The following is a 26,073-nucleotide window of genomic DNA, read 5'->3' as shown; positions in this document are numbered from 1 at the left end:
TTCTTGGATTACTAATGTTATGAAAATACCAATATGCAACTAGATTGGTGTTTCACAGTGGGATTAACTGAAAGAACACATCATTTGAATGCTTCAAATCTGGCCTTGTGAAAGCAGCCAAGACCTGTATTAGTAAAGATGCAATCATAGCAGCAGAAAAAGTTTCTGTTTCTCCTGGCAAAATGTTAGGAAGAAGGGGAAAGTATTGCAACTGGGGACCGTAGAATTTTTATGGAAAATGATTAGTTCTTAATGAAATACCACAAAGTACAAGTTGTGTAAGGTTGAAGAATCTTTAACTGCTACAGATGTAGTGGTCAAAGAAGAGCATTGTAAACTTGTGTCCAAATTCTTGATGATCAAATTTTGGTGGAATGTTATCTGTATGTTAAGCAGTAGTGATGCCAGATTTACTAAAATAAACTATACTGCATATTGTTTATGGTCTTTGGAAGCAATCATGGCTTTTCCTCATCCTCTGGGTCTAATAGGCATCCCTGTTCCTCCCCCAGACTTACCCTGCCCCATGCTTGGGGATGGTGAGGAGATTGAGGCATCCCAGTAGTGACACATTATTGCTGTGGGATGTTTTACATGTGTCCCAACTTCCCAACTTCTGTATTCTCCATGCATGCCTTTGTCAGTGGGCTTGGTGCAATGGGGATGTGCTGGAATGTTGTCCCACTGCTACAGTGATGCAGCCAAAGCCTCACACCTTTCCCACTTTAAACACCCCCAGCCTCCTTCAGGGATCAATCACAGATGGCATCCAAGCAGGTGCCCTCCCCCCTTAGAACAGGCATGCCATGTCCATCCTTCCATGCCAGCTCTTCAGATGACTGAGATGCTAGTCGAACCCAAGTTGCCTGGGCTGTAGTCAGAGCTTTGTGCCTCTACACCATGGCACTGACTAAAACTTTGCTGCATTTCTTGGTGTTGAGGGTTCGGTCCAGTCTTTGCTGTAGAATTTGAGTTGCAAAGTGGGATTTGATAACTGTCTACAGCTTACAGTCATCAACAAACCTTTATTAACCCAGAAGAGGAGGCTCAGAACAGAGGCCTGTGGAAGAGCACTGGTGACATTTTTCTATCTAGTTTCAGTATCCACGACTTTAATGAAATCTGATTTGCCAGACAGCCTATTACCATTCCAGCAAAGTTGTGCCTATTGGATTAATGTTGAGCTGAGATGAGTTTGCCAAGAATCCCAGCATAGGGGATAGTGCCAAAGGTCTTAGCAAGGTTAAGATGAGCAATGGGGACTGTATATCTCTTATCCATGGCATCAGTAATTTTTTCAGAGAACTCCACTAGGTTTGCCTTTTACAATGCCAAACTGGTGTGCATCTACAGGTAACGTCACCTATGTTGTTGTTAGTTAAGGTATGATACATTCCATAACCTGGTAGATGATGCTAGTGAGACTACTCAGCCTGTAATTCTCAGAGTTAATAGAGGGACCACCTTTATGCAAGGGCACCACAGCTACCCATACTCCACACCTCGGGAACATAACCAGTGGAGCGAATCAGACTAAAGAGTTGATGGAGGAGTTTTGCTAGGTGGGACTTTACAAAATGTTCATTGTAGTCAGTGTTGCAGTACTGATCCTTTGGACTTCTTGCTGTACAGAAGCCTGCAACCAGCCCAATTTCTAGAGTCTTTGCATCGTGCCGTTCTTTCAAGCTGTGCAGTCCAGTGCACTGCTTGTATGTTTTATTTACAATGAGTCTGTCATTTGGCTTGTGTTTCCAGATTTCCACTGCTTCTAGACATGAGCCCTGTTTGGGGAAATTTCTTATCTAATTAATGTTCAGGAAAGTTATTAACTGTTTGTACTGTGGGAAACAAATCCCGCATAAAGATTTTCACTCTTTTTTTGCTTGGGGCCTCAGCATGACATGTCTAACTGCTCAGATTGTGCAAAGTTTTATGCAGAACCCCTTAAACATAGGGCCAGAGTACTCACATGTGGAGTCCTCGTCAGCTTTATTGGTAGCTTCACAACCTTTGACCTCTGCAGGTCATGCAATCCCTCCAGCATGTGGTGTGATCCCTAAAAAGCAAAAAAGATAAAAACCTAGGGACCCTGAAACCACAGATAAACCTACTGCATAAACGTCTATGTTGACCGAAGACCTTTGGTGAGGCACCTTCGCAGCCACCAGTACCACTGACTGCTAGGCTGGAACTCTGCAGCGTGAATTCTCTGGAGGCAGCCATGGTCCCCAGCCTACCTACCACTACCACCACCACTCACATCAGTCATATCTGATGTGGTTGTGCAAGCATCTGTATCAGCTTCTGATGTCTGAGAAGTGGTTCCTCAGGAAGACTTTGTCTCTCCCCAACTTCCAGTGTGCACCTAAGGAGGTAGCAGTTGGATGACCGCATCCCTTGGCTGTACCTGTGGCACAAGCCATCAAACTGAAATGAGCTCCTCCCTGGCCTTGCCTCTGCCCTTGGCCCCCACATCTCAGACTGAAGTCCAGGATCTGGTCAAAATAGCACAGGAATTCATGGTTTTCATTAAGTCCAGACAACTATCACAATCCTCTTCTGAGGGTTCTTCGCAGACTAAAAGAACAAGAGAAAGTAGCCTTCCAAGAGGATGATGAGGATTCTTTCTCTGAAAGTGATAAAGAGCTCTTATTCAGGCCATTTACAACCTCAAACCAACTTGATTGTGAGATCCCATCTTCAGCTTCCCCACCCAAAGACCTTAACTTCAGTGACACATTACTTTCCCAGCTAAAAGTTTCTTTCAGTTAGTGTAAGCAGTTCTTCTAAGCACAGACGCATTACAATGAGCTGTTAAACTTAACTGCTTTTAGACTGTTGGCTTTTCCTCCAGTACACATTGTACGAAATTATGTTTTTGAGGATATAGCCTTACATCCTGACTCTTTACTACCTTTGCCCAGGAAACCAAACGTATTTAATGGTTTACCTTTATAATGCCGATCCTGATATGGGTGACTCGACTTGCACGAAGGCTGAAATGCGATCGTCACCAAAGTCGACTTCCAGATGTGTGAACGGCAAAACCTCGCCCCTTTTTGACCCATGGTAGCATGGGTGTGGAGGTGTTGTGCAGCCAGTAATGTCGAACGTCGAATGTTTTTCGACATTTAAAAATTTTCGCAGTTTTGGTTCGTGCAAAACGCTTTGAAGAAGTGGCCGTTCGACAAAGTGCAAGCGCCTATTTAAAGGTAAACCTGTTTAATAGAGTGCTTGACTTGCACTAACATCTATGCAAAAATCCCAAAGATATTCCCTCTTGGTCTCCTCTGAATCTATTAAATGGGTTCCCAAAGGACCTTCCAGGCATCCCTTACCTAAAGACAGGGAAAGCAGACTACTAGACATGTTTGTTAAGAAAAACTTACGTCTACAATCCTAATCATGAGAGCTTTAAATTGCCAGTTCCATATGATAAAATAGTTGGAATCACTTCAGTATAAAGTGATAGCAAAACTTGATTCCATGTCAGATAGAACTTTGTACAAGGAAGTGCAGGACATAGCTAGGGAAAAGCTCTACAGGTAGCCAGACAGTCCTTGAAATATGGATATGATGTCTTGTATGCTGCTTGCATAGCAGCTATTACAGGCTCAGTTATGCACAGACATGCATGGCTCAGAACTCTGCCATTGTCGGACCAAGTAAAATCAGATTTATTGGATGTTCTACTTGGCAGAGTTCCTGCTTGGACCTCCAGCTGAACAAGTCTTCGTGAAACTTGATAAAAAAGGTAAACAAATTAAACTGTAAAAAAATTCCACTTGTCCTAAAGCCAAAGATACGGTAAACATTACCCCTCTAAACCTTGGCCCTTTCCACCTAGATAAGGGGAGACGACTTTGTGAAAAAAGACCATTGTAATACAGAAGTTGATGAACAGAACAGCCACAGAGATCAGGTACCACCAAAGAGCATGCCCAACATGGAGAACAGCTGACTGTGTGCTACCTCTCCCTTCTGGACCACTGATGGGAAGGCTTTTCCTCCTCTTAAGCTAGTGGAAAACTATCACAAAAGATCATTGGGTCCTCAGCATTTTAGAAAATGGATACTATATCCAGTTCAGGGAAATCCTACCCTTCTTGGGCATACCAAGATCTGTAAAGGAACAAGAAACCTTTTATCCTGATTATCAAAGATGTACTGCAGCAAAGGTCCATACAGCTAGTTCCCCTAGGTTAAGAGGGAAGAGGGTTTTATTCAAGGGTCTTTCTGGTCCCAAGAAAAGAGGGAAACTGGAGACTTATCCTGCAACTCTCAAAGCCAAACAAATTACTGCTTACTTTGCAAAAACTGCTAGCTGTGATTTTTCAAGATACTTCAGTGGTCACTGTTGACTTAAAGGAAGTTTTACCTTCATGTTCCTGCAGCTATTATAGAAAATACCTCCAATTCATAGTCTTTGGCTCCCAAACCAGTTTTGTGCTCTACCATTTGGTCTCTCTACTGCTGCAAGAGTGTTACAAAATTCTTGGCACCCTGATAACACATTACAGAATATTGGGAGTTCACATCTGTCCTTACCTAGACGAATGTCTCTTCCAGGGAAGAGACACTTCAGAGATCTTGGATGCCCTCCGGAGCTCTGTAGACTGCTTCCAAAAGGTGGGCATCACATTAAACATGCAAAAGTCTAAGATGACACCTGAAACAAGGACCCTGTTCCTGGGCGTCCTGATGGACTCTACCCAATAGAAAAAATTTCTTCCTTTTTAATTTCTCCAAATATTTTGGGTTTCTAATACCATGACAGGAGTGAACCCCATTCCTAAGTAAAAGTATGGGAAAAGTTCATGAAGTTGGTATTGTTTCAGTCTTTGTCAGCTGGAAGTGCTCTTCGCAGCACCTGTATTATGACCAGTAATGACTCTCTGCAATTCGTATGGCGTTACATGCATCGGTGACAAACCTAAATATGATTGTATATTCTTTTTTATAAGGCCTGTTGCTCCTACTACATTTGGAACTGTGTAGGTATATTTTTTTCCCACATTGCTCTCATTTCTGTCTGCAAAGCCTGATATTTCTTGACTTTGTGCCTCTGTAGGCAAGGCACTGTAGTCACTGGGTGTAGCCATTTCAATAATCAATGCTACTTGTCTTCTTTTCATGGACCATTATATCTTTTTTTTTTATTCTTCACATCTGTCTTTTGAACTGTTGGTAATGGGTGATCCCATGTGATGTAGACTTCATCATTTTCTATGATGCTTTGTGGCTTATGTTTCCAGTGTTTTTCAGCTACTTCAGTATTGTAATGTTTGCACAATCCCCAGTGCAACTGTCTTGCCACATTATTATGCCTTTCAGTGTACAGTCCTTCTGCCATTAGTATGTCACAACCAACAACAAGGTGTGCAACTGTTACCAGTTCTGTTTTACAAAATTAACATTTTTGTTTCTTCCACATGTTCAGTGGACTTTATAAACCAATGTGTATGTAGTCCACTGTCTTGGGCCTCCAATATTAACCTTTCATCTTTTGGTTTGAATTTGCATGTCCTTAACCATTCGTGTGTTTGATCCTGATCAACATGAGGCTATTCCAGGAGTTTTCTGTACTTGCAACTATATGCATTTTCCACATTTCTTGCTTTCTCGTCTGATCCTTCACCTTACATTTTTTCTTTTTGTTTTTTTGGCACATTCAGTTGCAGCCTGATTTTTGTCTATTTCTGGCTTGATTTCCATTCTCGCTGCTTCTGCTATACAAAGAAGGGAAGTCATCTTGGATTTGTCATGTTTCAAAACTTTCACTATGTTTGGGTGTTGTGAGGTCAGCAGATATGTATGCCGTTTCAGGATTGCAGATCAATACATGTAATCAGTCCGAAGGAGGCCCATACCTCTTCCGGAATAGGGAATATGTAATCTTGTTATGCACTGATTCTTTATAAATCATTTGATGAGTATGAAACATCCTTCTTTTCCTGTCTAATCCATCCAACACCTTTTGGGGTCAGTCAGTCCTTCCAAAACTGTAAATTAGGACAGGAAGAGCAAATTGGTTTATAACTTGAACTTAGTTCCTAGATGCCAGCGCTATTTTCAGGATTAATTTAAGTCTTCTAAAATATTCCTTGCTGAGTTTTTTTCGCATTTGTTCACATTTTCTTGTTGCTTGTTCAATTCCCAAATATTTATACACTTTCTCTTGCTTAAGTTCTTTTATATCGCATTGTTGTCCCAAGCTAATGTGCTTTTGCACATTTATCAAGACCAGTGACATTCTTATATCATCTGAAAATGTTTTGACTTCTTGCAGTTCTGGTTTCAGTTCCCATCTGACAAGCTATACGATTTTAAATCATTGACAGAGAAGGCGAGAAGTCATTACACTTTGTTGCTTTCTGGGAGCCAAGTTATACCCGTGATCTAATCTGTTAAGCATGTAGTTTAATGGGTTAAGGGCAAGACAAAAGAGCAGTGGTGACAGAGAGTCACCCGGAATATCCCCGCTTGGATTTTTATCCCTGGAGTAATAATTTGTCCTTTATCATGGCTTAACTACAGAGTAGTTTGCCACTATTTCATTGTCTCTGTGATGTAGCTTATCAGTACAGGGTGTATCTTATACATTTTTAAGCAATCTTTTATCCATGAATGTGGGGTACTGTCGCATTCTTTTTTTGTAGTCTATCCGTGCCTTGCTTAGATTCTTCCCCTTTTTACAGTTCTCCAGTATTACTTTAACAACAAATGATCCTTTGCTCCATATGACTTTCTTTTATTACTCATGTTCTATTGCCATAATTGAGTTTTCTCCTAAATTACTATAAACTCTGTCTGTATCAATTCCAGTGTGTAGTTTATACGTCGTCTGAAGGCAAGTTATTGGTCAATAATTTTTAGGGTAGCTTGTTAGTTCATCCAACAACCCAATCTTCTGCTCGGACGGCAGGTGCAACAGCTCAAAAAGGCAATCCGAATGTCAAATAGCCAGCACACAAAATGAGGAAAATATGACTTTTAATATGTCTCCACAGTCCGGTTTCGGCCAAAGGCTTTTATCAATTTTTGTTGATAAAGGCCTTTTGCCGAAACCGGTCTGTGACACTGGAGACTTATTAAAAGTCATATTTTCCTCATTTTGTGTGCTGGCTGCTGTTTGACATTTGTTTAGCTTGTAAGTTCACTCTTGAGTAGGAGCATTGTTTTTCCTGTTATCCAGGCTGGTGTCTGTTCAGGGTGCACATATAAATAGTTCTTACTCGTAGTTAAATATTTTGTGTAAAGATGTTAATACTTTAGCTAAAAGTTAGGTACTGCATCTGAGCAAGGGTTTTTTTCAGTTAGAGGCTTTTCTTAACTTTGTTTCAATCTCTCTCTGGCCGTTATTTCATCCCATTTCATATCCTGTACATTTGAACTTCTTATTCATTATTTGACTACTTCTATCCATTTAGCATCTCTGCTATGTTTCACAGGCTCTTCATAAATACTTCTCCAAAAATGTATGTTTCTTCTTTTTTTGTTGGTCTTTCAGTTCCTTTTACCTTATTTCCCAGTTCTCTCTCAAACTTTGAGTCATCAGTAAATTGCTTATTTTGTACGTTTCTTTTATATTTATCTGTGCATATTCTAAGTTTTTCTGCCTGTGCTGATATTTTTAGTTCATTTGCGATAGTGCTTGATAAATCCTGATCTATTGTAATATCACGCATTGCTTTTATCATGTCTGTCTTTGAGTATTTTTGTTGATCTGTTCCATCTTCTGTACTATTCTAACAGTGACACTTCTTTCCTTAATTGCTGTATAGTTTTCTCTATTCAAAAATGATGACATTCGAGTTCTCTCTGTCCTTTCTCTTACTACCCTGTGTTCTTGTGGCATGACTTTCTGTTATAAATTTGGCTGCACAGTAATGTATCCTGTTTACTTCTATCACATGAATCTCTGCGGGTAGTCCTAATTACTGTGTTCATTTGTTTTATCAGTCTTCTAACTTTTTTTTATTTTATTGACATTCTGCAGTCTGTTTCTTTCATTGATTTTAATATGTCTATCCCTCTCTATTAAGTCAACTCTTCTCTTAGATCATTTTCTTCTAAACTGAGGGCACATTCTTTGTTTGCCATTTCCTGCGGGCATTCTACAGAAATGTCCAAAGCTGCTTCCTGTGCTACTTTCTCTCCATTTTCACCCGGTGCCATCCATTGCTCTTTCATATGGGAGCTCACTGGCCTATCATTACATGGCAATGACTGCATCAGAGTTGCTGCCTTTTCCTGTTTTTTCCCTTGCTGTGTAGCTCCAACTGAACTCTGTACTGGTCTCCTGTGAGAGGCTCCAAAGTATCTTCATATGTCAACTGATTAGATGCTTCCTGTGCCACTGGTTTCTCTTTAATTTGGGTATCCATTGCTCTATCATGTTGTGTAGTTATCAGTTAACTTTTCTACACTAAATCTTCACTTTGCAGGTAATTCATAACCTCAGTTTGTTTCTTTAAATTTTCCATTACTAATCCTCTTTTCTACTTTTTCTTTTTTGTATGGTAAAACTTTCCATATCCGGATGTCTTTGCCTGTATTTCTCTTCAAATATCTTTGGTGCTTCTCTTTTTATATTGATTAGCTTTGCTTTCTTATTTGCATAAATATTGCACCATATTAAATCTGTTTCCCATGTCCGTATTTTTTCAGATGTTTCCTGCTCCTTATTTCTCCTTACTTTGGGGACTAGTTGTTCCACCATTCTGTGATATGACCTGTGTTATACGTTCTACAGTGAATCCTTCACTTAGCAAATATTTCTTAACTTCAGCTTCTATTTTTTTAACTTCTGCTTGATTAATCTTCTGTTTTACATTCCCTCTTTGTGAGCTAATTTTTTTATTGTGAACTTTTCCCTTATCAGGATGCCTTTGCCTATATTTCTCTTCAAATGTCTTTGGGTCTGCCTTTTTTGTGTTGATTAATTTGGCTTTCTCCGTTGTATAACTATTGAACCATATCAGATCTTTCTTTCCATGCCCATATTTCTTTTTTTATACCCTTTAAACATCTCAAAATTTTGTTCTTTAAATTTTCACACTTACTCAGTAGTTGCTTCTTTTTCCAAACGGCACAAAGTTTCTTGGTCTATATAGTGTTTTTCTCGGATCTGATGTTTTAATGAACACAAATTTTTTATTTTTAAGTTTGACAGTTTATTTCTTGTGGAAGTATGTTTCTTTCCTCTAATTTCTCTCTCAAATTTTTTGTATATCTTTTTTGTCTGGAAGTTCTGGGCTTCTTGCATAATAGTAACAATACCTAATTTCTTATCTTCAGTAGTCCATCTGTCGTTTGTGTGGCTCTTTTCTGGTCTATCAGTTTTTGTGGACTGCTACTTCCTTTTACAATTGAGGGGCTATCCTCTGCTAATCCTGACCTAGCTCTATTGTAGGAATATTTCCATGTCTTGAGGATTCTACACTGTCATTTTTTCCAGTCCTGGTACCAGTGTACCTACCAGGATTGGGCACTTTTTTATTGTGGGACTTGTGAACCCTGCCATCTTCTTTATTTTTTAACTTAATTCTGTCCATGATATATGCTATGTAAAATACAGTCTATATATTAGTGTCGTCTTGGTGAGATTTTGTGAAAAACAGGGTCTACGTTGTGAAGGTACTCTCCAAGATTTGAGGATGAATTCAGTTCCAGCAGTACTTCTCTCCTTTTGCTGATTTTATCATCTCTTCTTTCAGACCCTTATCTCTCCATTCAGATCCTTTAGGACCAGGTGGATTTCTTGACAGATAAGTTATTTTGTGAGTAGGTTAAGTACTCTCTGATCTAAATTATTTTAAGGATCTTGGCGTACATGGCTTCATGTATTCTGATGGTCCCTTTTGCAAAACTATGTATGAGGAAACTTTAACAGTTTCTCAAAAACATCTGGTAGCAACACACTCCGTCCTTAGAAACCCTTCTCTCCTTGTTCCCTTGTGTCAAGAAAGAACTTCTATGCTGGAAGGCCACCATGCAAAAGAACCCAGGAGTAACATTCATGCTGTCTCAGGCAGACAAGTCCATTCCCACAGATCAGACGTAGCAGAGCATTTGGTCCCCACAAGAGAGGAAGTTGCATACCAAATCTAAAGGAAGTGCTAGCAGTTACCCTGGTCATAAAAGCTTTCTGACAGCATTTAAGCCCAGGAACTCAGGAAATTTGGACAGACTATACCACAGTCATGTGATAGATAAACAGGTGGGAACCTTGTCTTACCCACTGTGCAGACTTGCCAACAAGATCTAGATGTTAGCCCAAGACTTTGGGATCACTCTTATACCATTATACATCCCAGGCCACAGCAGTATCCTTGCAGACTCCCCTAGCAGGGATTTAGTAGATGCAAGCAAATTGATGATAACAAGGGAAGTATTCCTGGATCTTGCCACTCTGTGGGGAATCCCTGCTGTAGACCTTTTTTGCCTCTGTCCACAACAAACAACTTCTGAAGTTCTGCTCCAGAACACAACAGGAGGAAGCCTGAAAGATAGATGCCTTCTTCATGTGGATACACCATTTCTTGTTCATCTTTCCCCCATTACCCTTGATTCCGACTGTGCTTAAAAAGATCAGGGCAAACAGGCCCAGCATGATACTGATATCCCCCTTCTGGCCCAGACAACATTGATTTTCTCTCCTCCTCACCCTCAGCAAGAGGAGGTTTTGCATACCTCCAAAGGTCATACATTTTCTCAGCCAAATCAGGGCTGCCATCGCTTAGTCTAGCTGTCTGGAGGATTGGGTCATGACATCACCTCGATGCCTTACCCAAAAGAGGTGCTATATGTTCTAAAGGAGGCAAGAAATCTTAATACCAGAAAATCATAAATGCAAAATGGAAGAGTTTTCCATCCTGAGGTCATGACTGATAAACTGTCCCAGCAGAAGCAGACCTCAGTTCAGTACTGCTTTACCTTTCACACCTATTTGAACAGGTCTTTGCTTGTTCCATTGTAAAGGTCCATGCCTCTGCTGTCTCCGCCTGCTTGCAGATTACTCCAGTACTGTGCTCTCACCTTAACATGAAACAGTTTCTAAAAGGGTGATTAACTTGAAACCTCACAGAAGGGATCCCATTTCAGCATGGGACCTAAACTATGTTCCGTAAAAACTTACTTTGCCTCCCTTTGAGCTAGCTGCTATTGCGCCTATCAAGATGCTCGCCTGGGAGACCACCTTCCTTACAGCACTCACTTCAGCTAGAAGAGTCTCTGAGCTGCATGCTCTCATTTATAGAGCCCTTCATTGTCTTCCACAGGGACAGAGTAACCCTCAGAACAAACCCAAGGTGTTTTCAGAACTCGGCCTTCTTGCCAAGCCCGTTGAGCAATGTGTAATGAATCCTCCACTCATTGGATGTCCACAGACAGTTCAGATACTACCTGGATAGAGCAGACCATTTGTTGGTATCCTTTGCAGAGGGGGCAAAAAGGGTAAGCCTGTCTGAAAGCAAACCATCTTTAAATGGCCATTCGTATACCCTGAAATCCAGATGTCTGTCATTGAGCATCTGTTTGCTTGGGATGATGGTAAGACTCTAGAAATCATGCCACTATGGGCTTCTGCACTGCAGGAAGTTCCAAGGATTAGTACTGCAACATTGATCTACTTGAACATCTACAATTGTGGTAAGTGGGGAAATGACTGTACTTTTCAGCATACATACAGAGATCTTGTCAAGACCCATGAAGGTAACATTTTTAATTTTGGAAATTGCCAAAAGGATTGGGTCTGAATTGATCTGAAGTGAGAGATGAGGGGGAGATGGAGAGGTTTAGTGCTGGGCTAGCTATAATGATGCAAGCCACACAGGATAAGGAGGTGCTCCTTTGTCTTGTTGACTGCCTTCTGCTAGCCACATCAAGAGTGCGACTGCACACATCTACTGATCTCACAAGACCCAAATGTAGTGAAAGTTTTGAAACGTAAGGAGAATAAGGCTAATATGACTTCTCTGTTTATTCTAGTAGAAGCTTATCTGCGTTGTGCAGGAATGGAAATCAAAGCAAAATAGATAAAAATCAGGGAGCAACTGAGTGTGCCAAAAACCAAAAGAAAGACTATAAGGTGAAGGACCAGATGAGATGGCAAGAAATCTGGAAAATGCACAAGTATAGTTGCAAGTATAGAAAACTTATAGAAGAACCTCATGTTGATCAGGATCGAATGCAGGAATGGTTAAAGAGAGGCAGATTCAAACCAAGGGATGAAAAGTTAATATTGGCGGCCTAAGATAGTGCGCTATGTACACATTGGTTTACGAAGTCCATTGAATATGTGGGAGAAACGGACAACTTTAGGTTTTGTAAAACAGAATTGGAAACAGTTGCACACCTCGTTGCTGGATGTGACATACTAATGGCAGAAGGACTGTATACTGAAAGGCATAATAATGCGGTAAGACTGTTACACTGGGGATTGTGCAAACATTCTGGTATTGAGGTGGATGAAAAACACTGGAAACATGAGCCACAAAGCATCATAGGAAATGATGAAGTCTGCAACACATGGGCTCGCCCATTGCCAACAGTTCGAAAGATAGATGCTAGAAAACCGGATATAGTGGTCCATGAAAAGAAGACAGAAGAAGCATTGATCACTGAAATCGCTACAGCCAGTGACTGCAGTGTCTTGCGTAGACAGACATAAAATGATAAAATGTCAAGATTTGCAGGCAGAAATGAGAGCAATGTGTAAGGAAGGTACCCAGACGTTTCCAATACTAGTAGGAGCAACGGTTCTTATAAAAAAAGAATCTTCAGTTGTATTTAGATATGTTACCAATACATGTAATCCCATACTAACTGCAGGAGGAGTCATTACTGGGCACATTATGAGTGCTGCGAAGAGCACTTCTGGCTGACATTAAAGAGTGAAACAATACTAATTTCATGAACTTTAATCGTACTTTGACTTAGAATTGGGATCTGTTCCCATCATGGTATTAGAAATGCAAAAGACTTGGAGAAATTAAAAAAGAACAGAGAATTATTTCAAGAGGTTATATAATTCCCTTTCCCTTCCACCTTCATCTCTATGTAAGTTTCTTGATTGACCCAGTGACAGGAAAGCAGCAGCACTACAAATAGAAAGGTTATTAGAAAAATGTCATCCAGGAGTTCCCACCAGACAGAATGCAGAACTTACTCAAGATTCTTTTTAGTGCCAAAGAAAACACAGGACTGGAGACCAATTTTGTATCTCTGCAACTTGAACAAACCATTTCGACACTCACAGTTTTGAATGGTCATGGTTCAGTCCATTCTGCCCTTTTTGTGCAAGGATGATTGTATGCTTTCAGGTGGGAGCCAGTCATTATCAGTTCTGAGCACTGCCCTTTGGTCTCACCACAGCCCCCTGGGTGTTCACCAAATGCATGACAGTGGTAGGAGCTCATTTAAGATTGCAGAGATAGAGTATTTCCATACTTGGAACGACAGGCTCATTACCTCCCTGACCAGGCATCTACTAATAAGAGCATGAGGTCAGGTACTCCAGACTTGTTACCATCTGGGGATGACCATAATTTACAACAGATCTTACTTAGAACTGTCTCGGACATTGGAATTCATAGGAGCAATTTTCAACATGGTGTCTGTGACTGCTTCTCTTCCTTTCTCAAGAGTACAAACCATTAGATTCCTGTTCAGAAGATTAAATTGCAGAACCGCAATCTCAGTCCAGTTGATTCTACAAGCCTTACGATCAGTGTCTGTAGCTATAGTCCTATTTCCTCTAGCAAGATTTCACATGAAAATTTTTCAATTGATATTAGCACGACAGTGGTCTATTCTTTACCACCATTGCAGCCCAAATGCATACAAGAGATACTTTTGGTGGTGGATTCAATCAGATCAGGTTCTGCAAGGCTGTCCTTTCATTATCCCTCAGCCCAAGGCAATTGTGACCACAGATGCATCCCAGATTGGGTTGGGTGGCACTCCTGGGGAAAACAAGTCCAAAGCACTTGGTTCTCTGAAGAAGCTAACATGTATGTCCATGTCCTGGAAATGAGAGTAGTGCTTTTAGCATTGCAGGCCTTCCTAGACTCTTCCCCCTTTTGGGACAATTAAGATTCAGATAGACAGTATGCCAATAGTCTGGTACATCAACAAACAAGGAAGGGTTCGTGAAGGGCCGATCTTGTCTCCTGAACCTGATTGACTTCTTTGAATCAGTCTCCAGAGCCATGGACAATGGTAGGGTGGTCCACACAGCCTATCTAGACCTTGCCAAGGCCTTTGACACCATCCCCCACTCTGGAATCATAGATAAACTTACTAAGCTGGGCATTAATCCCTACGTCACCCAATGGGTTGCTAACTGACTTACTGATAGAACCCACACTGTAAAAGTAGCAGACTCCAAATCCAGCTCCAGACAAGTGGAGTACCTCAGGGTTCAGTCCTGGGACCGCTCTTGTTTGGCGTCTACTTATCTGAAGTACAGGCCAACACTAAGGGACTCTGGCTAACAAAGTTCACAGATGACTGCAAACTGGGAGCCATTATTGAATCCCCAAATGATGTTGATACTCTACAAAAGGGACTTAACAGAAACAGATGCTTGGTGCCAGAGCCATGGGCTCAAGCTCAATGCCAAGAAATATATAGTTATCCCCTTTGGGGAAAAAACATGTATCCGTGAATTACCATATAGGTGGCAGTACACTAAACACCAAAAGTGTGATAAGAGACTTAGGGACACAGGTGGACAGTGGTCTCACCTTCGATAACCACATCGCCACAACAGTCAGGAAATCCTATGTGGCACACCTCATCACTAAGGGCTTTTCATCCAGAAAAAAGGAGGTCATTGTCCCACTGTACTCATCCCTCATTAGACCCATTATAGAATACAATGCCCCGTTTGCTATGTACCTTCAAGACATCTGCAACAACTGGAAAGGCCACAGAAATACCTCACTAAAAGAATCACAGGCCTAAAGCAGATGCCCTATGCTGACCGCCTTAAAAAACTCCAGCTATACTCTGTCGCATATAGTCTACTCAGAGGTGATCTCTGCTTAACATACAAGGCCATGTCAAACCCACAGCTGTTGGACATGCTACACGTAAAGAAATCCCAATCCCTCAGAGCCACATGCTCCAGGGATCTAAACCTTGTCATCACAATAAACAAAACATGCTGGAGGGTTAGGTTCCTGACCCAGAGACTCCCCAGACTCTGAATAGATTGCCCATACATGTCAAGCAGAGTGCCTCTTTGGCCCTCTTCAAAACGAACCTTGACGACTGGATGGGAGAAAGGAAATTCACCCCGGGGATCACGTCAGTCGCCCTGCTAGACAGGGGTCCAGGGAAGTAAATTGTGTGGGAAGAAATAGCCAGGGAATTGTTATGGCTAGGCTTGTATAGGCCCTAGGGCTGATAGCCTAGTACCAGTCTGTGAACCAGGTCTTGCCCCTTGTGTCAAGAAGCCCTCAGAATATGAAAGTGGTTGATCTCATCCAACTGTTTTCTAATAGCAACACACATTCCAAGCAAGTCCAGTGTGATAGGCAAATTGAGCAGTTCCATTCTACTACCTCATGAGTTGTCTCTCAGTATGAAGGTGGCAGAAGTGATTTTTCACCAATGGGGCCAGCCTTGTTGCAATCTCTTTGCATTCCTCCTAAACAGCAAGTGCAGCATCTTCTTTGCCATAATCTCCCTACTGGGGGAAATCACCAAGGGATGCTGTACTACAAGATTGGCCTCCCAGTCGCCTCTGTGCATCCTCCAACTCCCTTGATCCCCAGATTTTTGCAGAAAGCTTTCCAGTTGAAGAGCAAGGTCAACCTCATTGCACCTTACTGGCCTCAACAGATGTTGGTTCCCTTTGCTTTGTCCTCCTCTAATTTACCTACCTTGGATTCTGGATCCATTTGCAGACCTCCTGTCTCTCTGACAGGCATGATTCACCCAGATATCTCAAACCTAAAAAGGTAAATGAGAGGTTTGTTTTTTGGACACATCAGAAACATATCGACCTCTTTTCAGCCCCTGTACAAAGTGTCCTTGAATTTTTCGCTGTAGTTTTCAATGAAGGACCTAAATTCTCAACCATTAGAGCTAAATTAACATCCATGTCTGATTTTCATATTGGATTTGAGAACTCCACACTGGCTTCATCTAAACTTTCTAAGGCCGTCTTAAGAGGTACCTTTTTATGAGACTTCTTATAAAGATCTAAATTCTCCATGAGGTTTACATTGGGTACTGCAGGCCATGATTAATTCCTCTTTTGAACCAGCAGCAAAATGTGATCTAAAGTTTGTGACCTGTAAGACTATCTTTTTGGTAGCCATCACTTCTGCTTGAAGGATTTCAGAACTTCAAGCATTGTCTTCTGAACCTTCCTACTTGATTTTTCACAGGGATAAAGTGACATTAGAAACGGTCCTTCTTTCCTTCCTAAGGTGAAGTCTGAATCTAACATCAGCCAGTCCATTAGTCTGCCAGTCTTCTTTTCTAAGTTAGCAAACAGATGTGAATATATGATGCGTTTATTGGATGTTCACAATTATATTTTTACTTAGAAGAAAAGAAATTAGAAATATGGATTAATTATTTGTCTGCTTTGCAGATTCTAAATTGAGTAAGTCAGTGGCAAAGGTAACCATAGCCAGATGGCTGGCAGATTGTGTAGCATTTGAATACAAGTTGGGTCTGTTCCTACCAAAACCTTTTGAGAGCCCATTCAGTTAGTTCCATGGCAACTGTGTGTGGCTTTAACTTTGGCTAATCCTCATACCTTTGTTACTCATTACAGACTGGATCTAGTCTCGAGGGGAAGAGCAAACTTTGGCTCATCTGTGCACAGGAATGTCCTTGGAGTCCACTCAGGATTTTAGGTAGCTGGGGACTCTGTCCCAACTGTTGAGGAATGAATGAAAATTGACATAATCAGATAAAAAGGTTATGTATTCACCATAATGTTCCATTTGTGTTGTCTATTTTCATTCTTCCTTATCTCCACTCCCACCAACCCCCAAACTTTTTAACAATTGATTTCTGGAAGAACGAGAACTTAAGGACACCACTGTTCCTTATGTTTAGCTCCAGGTAATGGTTTCTTCTACCAGGGATATTATGATATTTTTTACATTATGTTAACCTGCAAACAAGATTTGAGGTATGTTAGAGGTTGGTGAGTTATGGATAAGGGAGGATCTCAAGAGCTTTTTAGTGGCCATGAACTAAAATAATGGCAGAGGTTGGATCTGATGGGCGGATCTGAACCCTACTATTGAGGAAGACTGAAAATAGACAACAGAGGTGGAACATTATGATGAGTACCTAACTTATTTTTTTGCTCTAGGGTCCTTTCATACTGGACCAGGAGGGACATACGCCTTCTTCCCTCCCCTACCCTTCATCCCCAGGTTACTTCAGCAGATCAGAGAGGATGGGCCGAGGGTGATTGTGGTGTCACCCATCCGGCCCAGACAGCACTGATTCTCTATGCTCCTCAGAATGACCAGGGAGAAGCCTTGTGTGCTGGTACTAGAGCTGGATCCTCTAACCCAGAACAGGGAGACCACTATACACCCTTACTTGGCAATACTGAAACTGGCTGGGTAGATGAAATGATCCTCATACCCTTCAGAAATCTTTTTGATAAGGATGTCATTTGCATCCTCAAAGCAGCTAGGAGACCTGGAACCGGAAAATCATACATGCGCAGATTGGGTAGGGTTCACTGGTGCATATCTAAAGGGCAGCAACCTGTCCAAGCAAAAATTGCCCTATGTCCTCTCCTACTTTACAGAATTCTACTCTAAAGGACTTTTTTTTGCTTCCATTAAGATGCACACCTCTGCCATTTCTGCCTGCCCTGTTTGTGCACCCTCCCACCCTTATATTCAGACCATACCATGAAACAATATCTGAAGGGTATCATTCACTTGAAGCTCTCTAGGGGGAGACCTTGCCCCTGCCTTGGACTTGGTTTGTATTAAAGAAACTTGCTCTATCCCTTTTCAGTTTGCTGCATTGACTGACATCAAGTTCACCACCTGGAAAACTGCCCTGTAGGTGACCCTCATGTCACCAGAACAATTTCTGAATTGCAGGCCCTTATGTGAAGGGAACCTTTTCTTAATTTCCACAAGGACAGAGATTTCTTGCTCATAAATGCTTCTTTTATGTCTAAGGTCGTTTTTGAAATCTCTCTAAAAAACAGTTCACTTGCAATTCTTCTTTCCTAACCTCCAGGACAAAGGAAAAAGAGCCTGCATTCCATGGATGTACATAGGCAAATCCGATTTTATTTGCACAGAACAGAGCCTTATAAATCTTATTAGTTTGTGGCATCTGCTTAGAGTAAAGAAGGAAAGCGTGTCAGAAAACGGACTGTTTCAAAGTGTGTTGCCAGTTGTATCGTCTTCTGCTACAGACACCATGGGAAGCAGATGCCTCTTAACAATAGGACACATTCCACTATGGCCAATGGCAAGTACTGCCTTTCCAAGAGGAGTTCCTGTCCACTCCATACTAAAGGCAGCCACCTGGTCCTCAGTGCACACTTCTTCTGAGCTGCAGCTTCTATGGTTGGGGAATTCTGCAGGGGCTCATCTCACCCTGCATATCCTTCTGTCCAACCACCCTTTCCCCTTCAGCTCTAAGAATCTTTCCAAAGATCATTACTGCAGCACGATGAACATAGTACACTTGTGTATGTACTTAGTGTTACTGTAGATGTTCTGATGGTTTCACTGGTGAAGTGACTATTCCTTTTCTCCCTCTTGCCTTCTCTGCATGCTTTTTTGTCTGGGTTGGAATGGGGTTACCCCCCCTTTCTTATTAGGGCCATTATGTTAACCCATTGGTTTTCCCTTGTTTGTCATCTCCTTTCCTGGGGGGCAGTGCTGGGTAGGTTGTGCTCCCTGCCAGCAGCAAGGAGTGTAACTTCAACTGGTGAGAGACACAAGAAAGACCTGAAGAAATGGCACTGTCTGACTCTTCAAATCATATTGTCCTAAAATCTGATAGGAGGGCATCTGCAGGGCTGGGAGAAAGGATCAAGTCTCTGGTATTTGGTCTTGCCTTCACTCTTCAAAAGCAAATTCCAAAAGTCATTACTGCAGTGAAGACCCTAACATCACCATTTATGGTAAGTAGATACACAGCCTTTTGACATGACGGAGTCCTGTGAATTTTCCTTATGTTTTACACTTCCCTAAGACCCACCAAGGAGAGTTTTGTGATCTGATGTTAATCTTCATTCATTCATCACTGACAAGTTGTTGGTTCTGTTGTCGGACCCAAGCTGGCCTTATACCAAGCTCACCCCAGCCAAAAACTCTCGAGATAAGCTTTTACCCATAATGCCCATCTCCCTGTTGCCCCAGATCTCTTTTGCCACGTAGCCGTCAAGCTGCATTCAAGCCAGCTCTCAGCTAAGTCTAATATTTTTTTGATATTTGATAAAACTTTGATAAGAATTTTTCTTGCATCTTTCCTTATTTTTATCTCTCATTGTCTGTTGCTGCTCTCTACCGTTTCTGCGGAGCACCTTATTCCCTTTTTTCCTCTAATTACCTTTTGGTAACTTCAGTACCATTGTTGGTATGGCCTTTCTCCTTGCCCGTTGTGGTAATCCTTAAATACCATTGCTGGTATTTTTTCCTTGTTCCCCTTACGTCTCTCTCCTTTCTCATAACAAAAACAAAAGAAAAAAAAATAATCTCTTTCTTTCTGTTTGTTAATTTGTTGTATGTGTTCAGTATGTCTGAGAAAAAGGGGATGTTGGGCTTTAAACCAGGCCTGAAATGCTGTCATAAAATGCCTAACTGTGACTCTCATTAAGACTGTGTGTATTGTTTGGGAGTTCATTTCTCTATGCAACCATCTTCATCTATTTGCTAGGGATTTAGCTTCCGTACCCTGAATGAATGCAGGAATAAGTTATTTCTAAAGGGCCTCCTTAAGACGCCCTCAGAGGATCTTACTGCATCAAAGGGCTCACCCACTCTTAAAGAGAAAAAGAGTCCACATTCTGTACCTTCTTCACCTTCGGGTGATAAGGATAGGCCATCCAAACCGTAGATACCCAAATGGTCATCGAAACAGGAAACAGTTGCTTCAGCACTGACCTCGGTACCATCAACCATCTTAGTGTCGTCGGAGCCTGTTTCGGACAGACAGTATCTAAGGCACCATCCATTGCTAAACTTCAGATTGTCACCTCCAATCCCTCTTCGGTTCGGAGTAGTGTCGTCACGGCACTGAGCTTACCCACTGTACTCACGACTATAGTGGAAACTCCTACCTCCCTTGTCTCCAAACTCGAGACAGTGGTGCCGTTGGGCACTGAAACACGGACCCGATACTCCCCGTCAGTGGATCCTTGCCTGGAGCAGATATATAGCCCTTCCTTGAACGGCCAGAGTCCCCATCAGGGATGTCCACCAGATCCACCAGGAGCCTTTCTGAACTAGATGTGGTGCGCCTTCTGGACCAGCTGCTGACAGCCAGGGGGATTCCTATACCCGTTAATACCCAACCGTTGTCGGACATGGGAATATTTCTCCACGGACTCCATCCTGTTCTCCTCCTTTGACCTCCTTACAGGTTTCAAAGCCTTCAACACAGATGCCTTTTTCGATGCCCACATCCTGTGTGCCACTAGTGGATCTTACTGTGGCCCCGGAACAGACCCTTTGGCCTTCCACTTGTTGGGAGCCAGGCCTTCCTCAGGTCCAGGATTGCGCTACAGGCTCCTCTGTGCCGAGTACAATTCCAAGTGTGTCTACGGTGCTGTCCACGGTGCCAGGAGTCCTGTCGGTACCAATCCATCTTGAGGCTCCTCTCTTGGGAGTGGGCTCAACGGAGCAGGGTGTGACCCCGGTTCCGAGGTTGTCTTTCTCGGTTCCAGGCTCCCATCCCTCTTTGGGCGGGCCTGCTTTCCAGGCGATGGAGATGGCCCTTGCCTCTTTAGGCAAACCTTTGGCGTCAGAGCCCCAGACGTGTCTTCCCCCTGAGCTGCAGCTAGCACAAGCTACTGTTTTGGGACATCAAGCATAAGAGCCTCAGGAGACCTATGACAGGGTGCCCCTAATTCTGAGTCCTCTTTAGAAGTTCTCGTTGAAGAGGTACCATGGAAAAAGTCGTGCAAGAGGAAGCACGTACACTCCCCTGAGGAGTGTCTTACAGAGGGTACAGATTGCGATGAAGGGGAAGGGTCCCTATGGTCACCCCCTGAAGATGTCTCCTTTGGAGACATCCTTGAAATTTTGAAACCGTGGGGTGACTGGAAGCCCAAAAATTCTTCTGAGGAATTAGTTTTCCTGCAGGCCTTTCGTGCTCGTCCATCTACCTCTTGGGTGACCCCACCTGCAGACGAGCTAGTCCAGCTTGTGGTGCAGTGCACCTGGAAGAATCCTGACTCTGTCAAGCCAATCCCACTGAGACCAGATAAAATTCTACCCCCCCCCCCTCGAGGAGAGCCCACATAGGTCTAAAGGTCTACCATTAGATGCTATGGTGGTGACTGCTGCAGCCACAAAGAAAGAGCTAGCCGAAGAGAGCCAGACTGTTCATCTGCCTAACAGGGAGTCCCGGGCAGTAGACAGATTAGGGAAGCGAGTTTTTGCTTCATCAACCTTTGCCATTCGGTCTTTGAACTATCTAGTAGATTTTACTAGGCTCCAAAGAGACTTGATTGCTGAACTCTGTGGGACCTTATCAGGACAAGTGTCTGATGAGTTTAGCGACAAGGTTGCCTCGCAGCTAGCAACCCTGGAATTGATATCAAACTCGTCCACAAGGTTAATATCCCAGGCCACTGATGGGGCGGCAAGAGCTGTGGGTTTAGTAGTTATGAGACGTCATGCTTGGATGCGCCTTTGTGATTTCACAGACCCCTTTAAATCTTCCTTCCTGAACGCTTCAGTTGAAGCATCTTCCCTGTTCAGCCCTAATGTGAAGGGCACTCTAGCCAGGTGTGAGAAGGATAACAAGACCCTGTCTGCTGTAGGTGTATTCTTTTCCACCCCCACCCCCCCCAGCGTTCCTTTTCCAGGAATCAGAGGAGTGAAAAGTTGTGGCACAAAAAGTCTCAGGGTCTTTTTTGTGACACACGAGACGAGTTCATCCCCAGCGGCAGAGGGGTAATTCTTCTGGGAGATGCTCCTACCGAGCAGAGGGGGCCTGCATAACCAAGGACCTAGAAATTCCTTCTCTGGTCAGCCCTACCAGCGGTCCTGAAGAGAGCGGCCTGATTGCTTTCCTCTGGAAGCAGTCTGGGAACATTCCTCTCTGCACCACGCTGCCTGGCAATCAGTAACCACAGACTCTAGATTTTTTTTTGTGCAGAAGAAGATAGGGGACTGGAGACCAATTTTGGATCTCAGCAATTTAAACAAGTTTGTCACCCAAGCAGAATTCCGGATGGTCACAGTTTAGTCCATTCTTCTTTCTGGAGAAAGGTGATTGGATGTGCTGTATGGACCTTCAGGATGCATATTACCACATCAAAATGGACAAACGCTCCAGTAGGAGCCAGTCACTACCAATTCCATGCTGTACCATTCGGACTCTCTACAGCCGCCAGAGTGTTCACCAAATGCATGGCAGTAGTAACAGCTCACTTGAGATTGCAAGGATTCAGAGTGTTCCATATTTAGATGATTGGCTCCTTACTACCCCCACTAAGCATTTACTAGTAACAGTCCTAAAATACACTCTCTTTGGTGAATCTTCGGGGAATTTCTATAAATTGGGAGAAATCCAACCTGACTCTGACCCAATCCATAGAATTCATAGGAGCAGTGTCCCAACACCCAGTCCTGTTTAGTCTCTCTCCCAGATCACAGGTTACAAAGACTAAGGCTCCAACTAACTCCAGGAGATGCCCTGTCAAGACAAAGTTTCAGCTTGAGAAGCCCTCCAGCTCCTGGGTTCAATGGCAGCTTCTATACCAGTGGTGCCTCTTGCAGAACTTCACATAAGACTCCTCCAATGGCTTCTGTTATCTCAGTGGTACCCAAATCATCTGTCCTTTCAAATTCAAATAACAAACTGATGCAAACAGGATCTAATTTGGTGGATTAGGCTAGAAACAGAGCTTTGGAAGCCCCCCTTCCATCTTTATCAACCCAGAGCCACTTTGACCATGGATGCTTCCCTGATAGGGTGGGGGGGGGGGGATTTTCAGGGAATGATGGGCATAGGCACATGGTCCACAACAGAGACCAATCTGCATATAAATGTACTAGAACGGAGGGCAGTGCATTTAGCATTGCAAGCATTTCAATCTGTCCTTCCTTCTGGAACAATTGCCGTCCAATCAGACGACATGTCAGTAGTCTGGTATATCAACAAGCAAGGAGGAGCCAAGTCCTACCCCTTATGTCGAGAGGCCATGAGAATTTGGCAATGACCAATAGCTTCTAACAGCTTTCTGATAGCAATGCATATCCCTGGGGATTCCACAGTGATTGCAAACAAACTGAGCAGATGTCTTCTTCTGCCTCAAGAGTGGTCCCTCAGTCCGCACATAGCGACAGAAATTTTCAGCTGTTGGGGCCAGCCTTGCTGTGACCTATTTGCCTTCCTGTTAAACCACAAATGCAGCAGCTACTTTGCCTTAAACCCCCCGTAGGGAGAGTCCCAGAGGGATGCTGTAGTCCACGATTGGCCCACAGGACTTCTTTGTTTTACCCCCCCCATTCCTCTGATTCCCCAGTTCGTGAAGAAAACTTTTCATTTGAAAAGCAAAGTGATCCTCATAGCTCCTACTGGCCTTGACAATTATGGTTCCCCTTTCTCTGGCCTCACTTACTATGCCATCCATGGATTCTGGATCCAATTCTAGATCTGATTTCTCACCCCTCCAAGGGTTGAGCCACCTGAACTTATCAGTCTCAAGTTGACAGCTTGGTTTCTCCACTTCCACTGATCACCAGGCAGCACAACCTTTCCTCCCCAGTACGTAACATTATTCTGGCATCTCGCAAACCATCCACCAGGAAACTTTATCTCAACAAATGGAAGACATTTTCAATGTGGTCTAAGCAGAGGAACTAGACCCACACTCAGCCCCAGTTACAGCAGTGCTAGATTACTTTTCAAATTTCTTTGAAGATGGGGCTGCAGTCTCAACTGTACGGGTTTACCTGGCTGCCATCTCATATTTTCATAATGGTTTTGGGAATTCCTCTTTGATCTCACATTGTCTATGTAAAACCTTTTTAAAAGGAATCTCTCACATTAGACCTCCAATCAGACGGGTCTATATTATATTCTCGAAAGTCGACAATGTCAAATCTGACAATGTTGACACGAGAATATTAAACGCTCAGAATCTCCAGCGTTTAAATGGAAATCTGTTTACTGCAATGTAGTGTGGTCTCTGAGTTGGTATATTTAAGTAGTGGGGGTGTGGGGGGTGCAGGCTGGCTTGCCCCCCTGCTAAGACCTGTTAGGGTACTTATTTTTTTGTTTTTGTCTTTTTATAAGGTCGATGTTTGAAGACATCGACAATATGTTGTTCGATGTTTTCAACCATCAATCTTATAATATAGACCCAATCAAACAACCGATAGAACCATGGAATCTCACACAAGTACTACAGTCTTTGACCCAACCTCCCTTTTAACCTGCAGCAACTTGTGACATCAAGTTCTTATCCTGGAAGTCTTTTTTTCTGGTGGCCATCACATCAGCTAGGTGTATTTCCGAGCTCCACGCTCTATGCATAAATAGTCCCTATTTAATTTTCCACAAGGACAGAGTATCACTCCAGACGAATCCTTCTTTCCTCCCCAAAGTAATTTTTGATCTCTCTATTAACCAGACTATTGACCTACCAGTTTTTCCCCTAATTTTTCAAATAAAGGTGAGTACTGTCAGCATTAGTTAGACGTACACAGACAGTTGGGATTCTGTCTAGATAGGACAAAAATAATGCGCAAATCAGGCCAGCTATTTATATCTTTTTCTGGTTCTAAAATGAGAAAGTCAGTTTCTAAGGTGACCTTCTCTAAATGGGTCAGAGGCTGTATACTTTCATTTATCACCATGAAAATAAAGCTATACCACAGAAGATTAAAGCTCACTCCGCCAGATCAATGGCACTTCTGTGGCGTTTCACTCAACGGTTTCTATGGACGATATTTGTGCAGCAGCAATGTGGGCTACTCCTCATACCTTTATAACTCATTACAAATTGGATTTGATCTCCAGGGGAAGAGCCTTTTCTGGCTCAATGGTGCTCAGGAATATTCTTCCATAAGGGCCGCCCAAGTGACACAAGGTAGCTGGAGAGACTGTCCCGTCAGTGATGAATGAATGAAGATTAACAACATCAGATAAAGAAGTTATGTCTTACCATAACGTTCCATCTGTGTTGTTAATCTTCATTTAAGACTTCTGGGGATACTTTGGGTCCAATTCTTGACTTGGGGCACTTGCTCAGAAACGGCCTCTGCTTTACTAATAATGCCAAACTCGATCTGAGGTAACGGAGAGAAAGGCATTATGGGTAAAAGCTTAGCTTGAGAGTTTTTGGCTGGCGCAAGCTTGGTATAAGGCTGGCTCAGTTCCAGTGATGGAACCGACAACCTGTCAGTGATGAATGAATGAAGATCAAAACACAGGTGGAACGTTATGGTAAGACATAATTTATTTTTATATGTAACCATTAACTGAGATCTTCAGTCTTCCTGCTAGGTTTGAGTATCTGTCTCCCAAGCCATCATTCTTTTTGGGTTCCTTGTAAGCCAGGTAGGTATATACTAATGTATTATTTGGCATTAGTGAGGATGAAAACCGTCACTGCTTTTTTGATGTGCATGAAGTTACATACTGGTGGATAAGGAAAACGTTGTGGCACAGGGGGCAGTCATGCTATTGTAATTGATGCTTGACATCCTGGCAAGCATTATGAGAGAACACTGTCCATTCTTTTCACTTTTAAATGTGTAAAATGATACTGAATTTTGACTGGGGAATAGGGTAAACCCAGCCAAAGGGATTTGCTCTAAAATATGTCTGTTGCATATTTTAGTGTCTCAAATTTTTCTTGAGAAAAACAAGCTTTAT

At 42.6% G+C, this 26,073-nt stretch overlaps 1 protein-coding gene across 2 annotated transcripts in view; it reads left to right on the top strand.

Annotated features, from left to right (window-relative positions):
* Window positions 1-26,073, top strand: part of RABGAP1 (RAB GTPase activating protein 1) — a 4,144,188-nt gene that overhangs the window by 500,085 nt on the left and 3,618,030 nt on the right. The gene's annotated exons all lie outside the window — the stretch shown is intronic.

This window comes from Protopterus annectens, chromosome 16.part0, assembly GCF_019279795.1.
Source record: "Protopterus annectens isolate FY-2018-M chromosome 16.part0, PAN1.0, whole genome shotgun sequence".
Taxonomy (NCBI): domain Eukaryota; kingdom Metazoa; phylum Chordata; order Ceratodontiformes; family Protopteridae; genus Protopterus; species Protopterus annectens.
The sequence above is the reverse complement of the archived record's forward strand: the minus strand, read 5'-3'. Positions and strand labels throughout refer to the sequence as shown.